The sequence below is a fragment of the Anopheles arabiensis genome (genome assembly GCF_016920715.1).
Source record: "Anopheles arabiensis isolate DONGOLA chromosome X unlocalized genomic scaffold, AaraD3 X_pericentromeric_contig0022, whole genome shotgun sequence".
NCBI classification, from domain to species: domain Eukaryota; kingdom Metazoa; phylum Arthropoda; class Insecta; order Diptera; family Culicidae; genus Anopheles; species Anopheles arabiensis.
In genome coordinates, this window is record NW_024412100.1 from 72,501 (window position 1) to 80,000 (window position 7,500).

At 53.6% G+C, this 7,500-nt stretch overlaps 1 pseudogene; it reads right to left on the bottom strand.

Moving 5' to 3' along the window:
• Positions 1 to 3,156: 3,156 nt before the first annotated feature.
• Positions 3,157 to 7,500, bottom strand: part of LOC120907845 — a 9,300-nt pseudogene continuing 4,956 nt past the window's right edge.

Here is a 7,500-nt window from a genome sequence, read left to right on the forward strand (position 1 = left end):
GTCTGACCTGGCATTTTCGTGAAAATTTAAAGCATGGCCATAGGGACGGGTAAAATAGCTATTTTGAAGCAAAAACCACCTCACTTTAAATGGCCATAACTTTTGAAAAACAAGAGCTAGGGTGCGTTCTCGACACGTTTTGAGGTGTTTTAGCGAAAAACATGTTTTGAGCCACACGAGCTCTCCGGCCCGATCGGTGCACATTTTTGAAAAAAGCTAGGGAGCTGCCCTAGGTTCGGGGTGTCACAAAATATTGAAAAGTGGTCAAAAACCGCTATCCAGAATCGGATGTAGAATCATTAGACGAACTTAAAATTGTTCTACAACCCCCAGTCCGACGCCTCGTATTCGAGATATAGCACTTTGTAGGTCTGACCGAGCAATTTTGTACTGAAATGTATGGCGGACATGTTATTCATTAAACAACATTAACTTGCATCGTGCCCTACTTCATCGGCACAGCTACTATCGACTATCTATTGTTGAAATGGATTGAGTTTGACCATTTTAGCTCTTTTCTTATGCCGTGCACCAACAGTGTGTACCGATCAGGGAAAGTACACTACGTACGCGTTCATGGATGTATATGTTGGTACAAGTTGCCGGTCGGAATAGCAGTGCACCAAAACTGTGTACCGATCAGGGAAAGTACAAGACGGAGGGCGCAGCCCGAGCGTACGCGTTCATAGATGTCCATGTTGGTACAACCTACATGTACGTACCTTGTTTTGTATCAAAAGTTCCAATAAAGTGTTTGTATGCTTAAAATGCTTATCTCAACCGGTCACCTTTTGGCCTGCCCTTTTATAGACAGAAACCTAGAACGATACTCGCGATGTTTGTGTTTTTCCATTCGCCCGGGACGACGAAATGAGCTCTGTGCACATCGTGCAGAAAACTGTCTCCTCCTCGTATGTTTTTGTCCCTCCACGCATATAATCACCCACATTTGTGTTCAACACGGACGGCGCAGCCCGAGCGAACGCGTTAATGTTTATGTTTGTGCACACTAAAGTTACAATCCTAGGATTTGGTTATTGCGTCGCAGTGCCCGACCGTCGCGGACACCATTCTTGGACAAAAGTCCAAGTACGTAGAGTACATTCCCTAGGTATGTGCCCGTTCGTGACTTTCGTTGCGTGCTTACAGACACGCTTGGGTATGTTTACCATACAAGGTTTACTAGGAAAACCTGGGAAGGACGCTTGCCCTCCCGTTGCGGACACCATTCTTGGAAAGAAGTCCTGCTACGTAGCGTTCTTTAATGTACTTGATCAGTTTGTATTGCATTTGCTTTGTGCAATTGACTTTTGCTAATGCTCACTAAGGGGTGTTCGTTTGCGATGTGTATGATAAGCAACTGTCTATTCTAACCAGCAGTTAAATAACACTTTTCACCCAAATCATAGGAACGTAGAGTACTTTCCCTGATCGGTACACAATTTTGGTGCACCTCTAACTTCGCCAGCACTTTATCGTTACGTTTTGTGCACAACCTTGGGACATGGTGTAAGTTTCATCATTGTTATGTTTGATTCGGTTTATTATGATTGAAAAATACGCTACGTCCTAGAAATCTGAACTCGAATACTTTTGCCACGTTGCGCAAAAAGCTACTGAGCAACTCCTAGCCGTTTACCGATTTAAAATTTAATTTTCGTTATTAGTTTTAAAAAATACGCTAAGTCCCAAAAATCTGAACTCGAATACTTTTTCTATGTGCCGCCAAAAGCTACTGAGCAACGCCTAGGTTGGTACATTTTTGGTACATGGAGTGTATGCGTGCAGGCGTACTGCCGTGCTGGACCGGAAAATCGCACTTGCTACTAGAACGTAGAGTAATTCCCTAGATAGGTGCTTTTGCATGCCTCTGTTCGACGTCCATGCAACTTGGAACGTGCGACACACGTAGCTAGGCTTCTCCATACATATTCCCTAGGGTAGCACCAAATTGCACACTTTCAGGGGTATATTTTGGTACGGTGTACTGTGCATGGTACAAGTATCATTAGCTCGTGCAATTTATTTTGCATCAAGTTGCGATTGCTGGTGCGTCGAGATAGGAGTGTTTCGCGACTTTTGCCAAGCTTTGGTGCCATTTTGTGAATAATTAATGTTCTAGCCACAATAAACGTGCAACATAATGCCAATAACGAAAACGCCATTTTCAAGGGACTTCCAGTCAAAATGTTTGCAATCAGCGCTTTCCTGTCGAGTTCAGGATTTGGGACTGAGCGTTTTTTTTTCACGATCCAATCAAACGACCAGTTCGTGAATAAACAATTCATACAACAGTGCATCCCTTCAAAGTAGAAAAAAGCCGAATGCTAGGGAGCTCCAGTCAAAAACGTTGTCATTGGCGCTTTCTTCTCGAGTTCAGGATTTGGGACTTAGCGTTTTTTTCACGATCCAGCCAAAAGACCAGATCGTGAAATAAACGATTAATACAACTGTACTAGTACATCCCTTCAACTGAAGCAAGCGCACCATACATGACCCGTACGCTAATCATCCAAGCACATGACACGTCAACTAAGTCAACACATAATACAACTTGGAAAACTAACGGGTAAGTAGGTCATCTCGTACACGACGACACACCGACCAAACCAGGTCAACACGTCACATGCACAAGACATCCTACTACCAAGGCCGACCACCTCGACACACGACCTGTTAACCGAACATGGTCAACACCATCATGTGCAAGGCAACCGGGCCAAACGGGTCAACTTATACAACTTGTAACGAGCATGTGTAAGCTTACTGGTGTGGTCCGCACGGTCCTCACATCAAGACAATCAAGTCGAGAACGAGGCACGCCGACAAGCTCATTAGTGTTAAGTGTCCTTCTCCATCCTATGTCAAGTCACTCGTCTGACACGGAAGAAGCCAACTCTTGTCCACTAGTATAAAGGAACGGTCTCCAGACCAGGTCAAGTCACTCGTCTGACAAGGAAGGAGCACGCACCAAGCTTCACCAGAGCACGGTACCACGGTCCCCAGACCAAGATGGTTAGTTACGCCAACGAGGAAGGGCACGCGTTCCCTTGCTACACTCAACTTAGTACACTCATGCTCTCACAAGAGTATCCCCTGTGTCGACGTGGTCCCCAGACCAAGACGAGCTTGCGCACATCGAGGAAGGGGCACACGGACAAACCACCAAGCATGGGTCGCCTGAGAGGATCGATGCGAACGCATCTCTACAACTCGCAGCTCCCAGCCTGAAGTCCCGTCGTTTGCGGGCGGTTGATAGGTGTCGAAACTAGGTATATCCACGTTGGGCAGAGCTCAAGCCAACGGCGTTCCCAGTTACGGTACTAACACGTGCAGCGAACTCCACTCATTGCGGCCTAGGTATAGCGGGATGAGACGCCGGGCTGCAGACGCAGACTCCAACGGATCTCAGAGGGTTGTTAGGCCCGCTAGCTTCCGAACACCTAATGGGTTTGAGAAGCGCTATCAGCTCGGATTGGCTACGACCTTAGAGGCGTTCAGGCATAATCCAGCGGACGTAGCGTCATACCAAAGTCCGGTCGGACTAGTATTGAGCCAGTGGTCCGTACCTGTGGTTCCTCTCGTACTGCACAGGAATTCCGTTAAGATAGCGACTATAAGCACACACCAGTAGGGTAAAACTAACCTGTCTCACGACGGTCTAAACCCAGCTCACGTTCCCTTGAAAGGGTGAACAATCCTACGCTTGGTGAATTTTGCTTCACAATGATAGGAAGAGCCGACATCGAAGGATCAAAAAGCCACGTCGCTATGAACGCTTGGCGGCCACAAGCCAGTTATCCCTGTCAGCAGCGGCTGAGGCGGCGAGAGCGAGAATGGCAGCAGCAGCAGCAGCAGCAGCAGCAGCAGCAGCAGCAGCAGCAGCAGCAGCAGCAGCAGCAGCAGCAGCAGCAGCAGCGGCAGCAGCAGCGTCAGCAGCAGCAGCAGCAGCAGCAACGTCAGCAGCAGCAGCAGCAGCAGCAGCAGCAGCAGCAGCAGCAGCAGCAGCAGCAGCAGCAGCAGCAGCAGCGGCAACGTCAGCAGCAGCAGCAGCAGCAGCAGCAGCAGCAGCAGCAGCAGCAGCGCCAACAGCAGCAGCATCGTCAGCAGCAGCGTCAACAGCAGCGTCAGCAGCAGCTGCAGCAACAGCAACAGCAGCAGCAGTCGCTGCAAAGTTTGCTTCAACGCGAACAGAGGCAGCAGCAGCTTCCTCCACGACTACAGCAGCAACAGCAGCAACAGCAGCAGCCACAGCAACAACAGCAGCAGCAGCCGCAGCAGCAGCTCTGGACAACGGTGGTAAGAGGCCGCCCGTCCCAGCGGCAACGCCAACCGCAGCAGCAGCACCAGCAGCAGCAGCACCAGCAGCAGCAGCAGCAGCAGCAAGATGAGCGTTATGTCCCACCACAGCTCCGGCAGCAACGACAGCAGCAGCAGCGATCGCAGCAGCAGCAGCAGCGCTCGCAGCAGCAGCCGCAGCAGCAGCAGCAGCAACAGCGTCTGCAGCAACAGCGTCCGCAACAACAGCGTCAACAGCAGCAGCGATCACAGCAGCGAAAGCCGGCCAAGCCCGAGCTTATTGAGGTTTCGCCCAACGAAGGTCAGGACTGGGAGAGCCTTCTGCTGCTTGTGCAAACGGCAGTTAAGACTGACGAGCGGTACAAGCCGCTTAAGGACCACGTCGTCCTGGGCCGCCGCACCAGTAAGGCGTTGCTGCGACTCACGCTCAGCCGCAAGGCGAATGCGCAGTATATGCTGCAGCAGGTTCGTGCCATCGTGGGCAGTGCTGGAGTGTGCCGGCACGTTACAGAAATGGCGTCAGTGGTCATACATGACGTCGACCCGCTAGCCCGAGAGGACGACCTCACTTCGCTGCTTGACAGCAAGTTCGAGTCGGGAGCGGGAATTGTGTCGACCACAATGACACAGATGGCCGATGGCACCCAGCGGGCGTACGTGCGATTGCCTGCAAAGTTCGTGAGCGAACTCGACGGCACAAAGATCAAGCTGGGCTTTTGCGTCAGCAAAGTCAGAGCCGCGCCGCCGACCCCTCGAGCGTGTGCGCTGCTATCGCTGCCTCGAGCTGGGTCATCGGGCCCATGACTGCCGTTCACCCGACGATCGGCAAAACATGTGCATACGCTGCGGCGTTGTGGGGCACATGGCAAAGGCATGCACTTCTCAACCAAAGTGCCTCAAGTGCGGTGGTCCACACGCAATTGGACACCCCGACTGCGCCCGGTCGGCCTTGCAATGACCCCACAACTGCGAGTAATGCAGGTGAACTTGGGCAGAGGAGAGAGGGCCCAGGACATTGCCCTCCAAACTGCCCGAGAGAAGAAAGTGGACGTGCTGCTGCTGTCGGAGCTGTATCGACCGCCTGCCAACAACGGTCGATGGGCTTTCGACTGCTCGAAGAAGGTTGCCATCGTCGCTACTGGGACTCTTCCTCTCCAGAGGATTTGGTGCAGCAACACACCGGGACTCGTCGCTGCCGAGATCGGCGGCACCACTTTCCTCAGCTGTTACGCTCCACCTCGTCAACCCACCGACGAGTTCGAGCGCTTCATTGAAGCAGTTCAGCTCGAAGCGACTTCCCATCCACAGGTCGTCATTGCCGGCGACTTCAACGCCTGGCACGTGGAATGGGGAAGCGAGCGTAACAGCGACAGGGGAAAAACTGCTCAGTGCCATACAGCAGCTAGACCTGGTTGTGCTAAATCAGGGCACGACGAGCACCTTCGACGGCAATGGAGCGGCAACAGCGAGCATCGTGGACGTGGCGTTTGCGACACCAACCATCGCGCAGCCGGGAACGTGGAACGTGTGCAGTGAGTACTCGTACTCCGACCACCGGTACATCACGTACACTGTTGGCACCACAGTCCCCGTCGCAAACGAGCCTTCACCATCACCACGGAGGAGACACCAGGGGCGCATTCGACATGCGGGTCGGCGTTACAAGGCGACGCAGTTCTCGCAGCGAGCCTTCCTTTCGACGCTGCTAGACGAGCGGTTCTCAGAACGGGCGGTAAGTCACGAACGCATGGTTGAGATCATGCTCGCCGCGTGTGACAAGACGATGCAGCGGGTCACAACGTCGCACAGTGACCCCCATCGTGACCTGTTCTGGTGGACGCCGCTGCTCAGGCTGCTGCGAGAGAACTGTGAACGCGCCCGTGATCGGATGCAGCAGACCAGTGACCTGCAGGAACGGAGCATCGCCGCAGCAGAACATCGATCAGCGAGGGCGGAGCTGGGGAAGGCGATAAAGGCCAGCAAGAGGAATTCGTTCCAGGAGCTGATCGATATCGCCGAGGAGAATGTGTTCGGAGCCGGATATCTCGTCGTTCTGTCCCACCTCCGTGGTGGACGGACGCCACCCGAGACGGAGCGGGACAGGCTCGAACACATCGTGTCCGATCTCTTCCCCAGCACCCGCCCCTCGTCTGGCCAGAAGCGGCTACCATCGAGGGAGAGGAGCAGTCTGGAGCAGTAGCAGATGTCTCGGACGATGAGCTTAAACTCATCGCACGCCGCATGGCCAATAAAAGGCCCGGGACTCGACGGTATCCCGAATGCGGCGGTGAAAGCAGCCATTCTCGAGCACACGGGGGTTTTCACAGCGCTGTACCAGGACTGCCTCGTTAACGGCACGTTTCCTGCAGCGTGGAAGAGGCAGCGCCTCGTACTCATCCTGAAGCCAGGAAAACCCCCAGGAGTGAGTAGCTCGTACCGGCCCTTGTGCATGTTGGATGCACTGGGCAAGGTGCTTGAGCGCTTGATACTAAACAGGCTGCACGAGCATCTAGAAGATCCAGATTCACCGCGACTGTCGGACCGGCAGTATGGTTTCCGCAGAGGGCGCTCGACCATCGGCGCTATTCAGAGGGTTGTTGAGGCCGGCCAGCGTGCGATGTCGTTTGGTCGCACGAACCGACGCGACAAACGGTTCCTCCTAGTTGCTGCGCTAGATGTGAGGAACGCGTTTAACACAGCCAGTTGGCAGGCCATCGCCACTGCGCTGCAGGCGAAAGGTGTTCCCGCCGGCCTCCAACGTATCATACACAGCTATTTCCAGGACCGGGAGCTGGTGTATGAAACCTCTGATGGCCCGGTAGTGCGGTCCGTCACGGCAGGGGTACCACAGGGGTCTATCTTGAGCCCCACCCTGTGGAACACGATGTACGACGGTGTGTTGGACATCGCCCTGCCACCGATGCGGAGATCCTGGGGTATGCCGACGACCTGGTGCTGCTGGTCCCAGGCACAACCCCAGACACGGTGAAAGCTGCTGCAGAACAGGCAATAACATCAGTTGTGGAATGGATGGCTCGACACCATCTCGAGTTGGCGCCGGCGAAAACGGAAATGGTGGTAATTTCCAGCACCAAAGCCCCGACGCGGATCACCGTCCGAGTAGGCGACGTGGACGTCACCTCGTCCCGCTCGATCCGCTATCTCGGTGTGACCCTCCAGGACAAGTTGTCATGGCTGCCG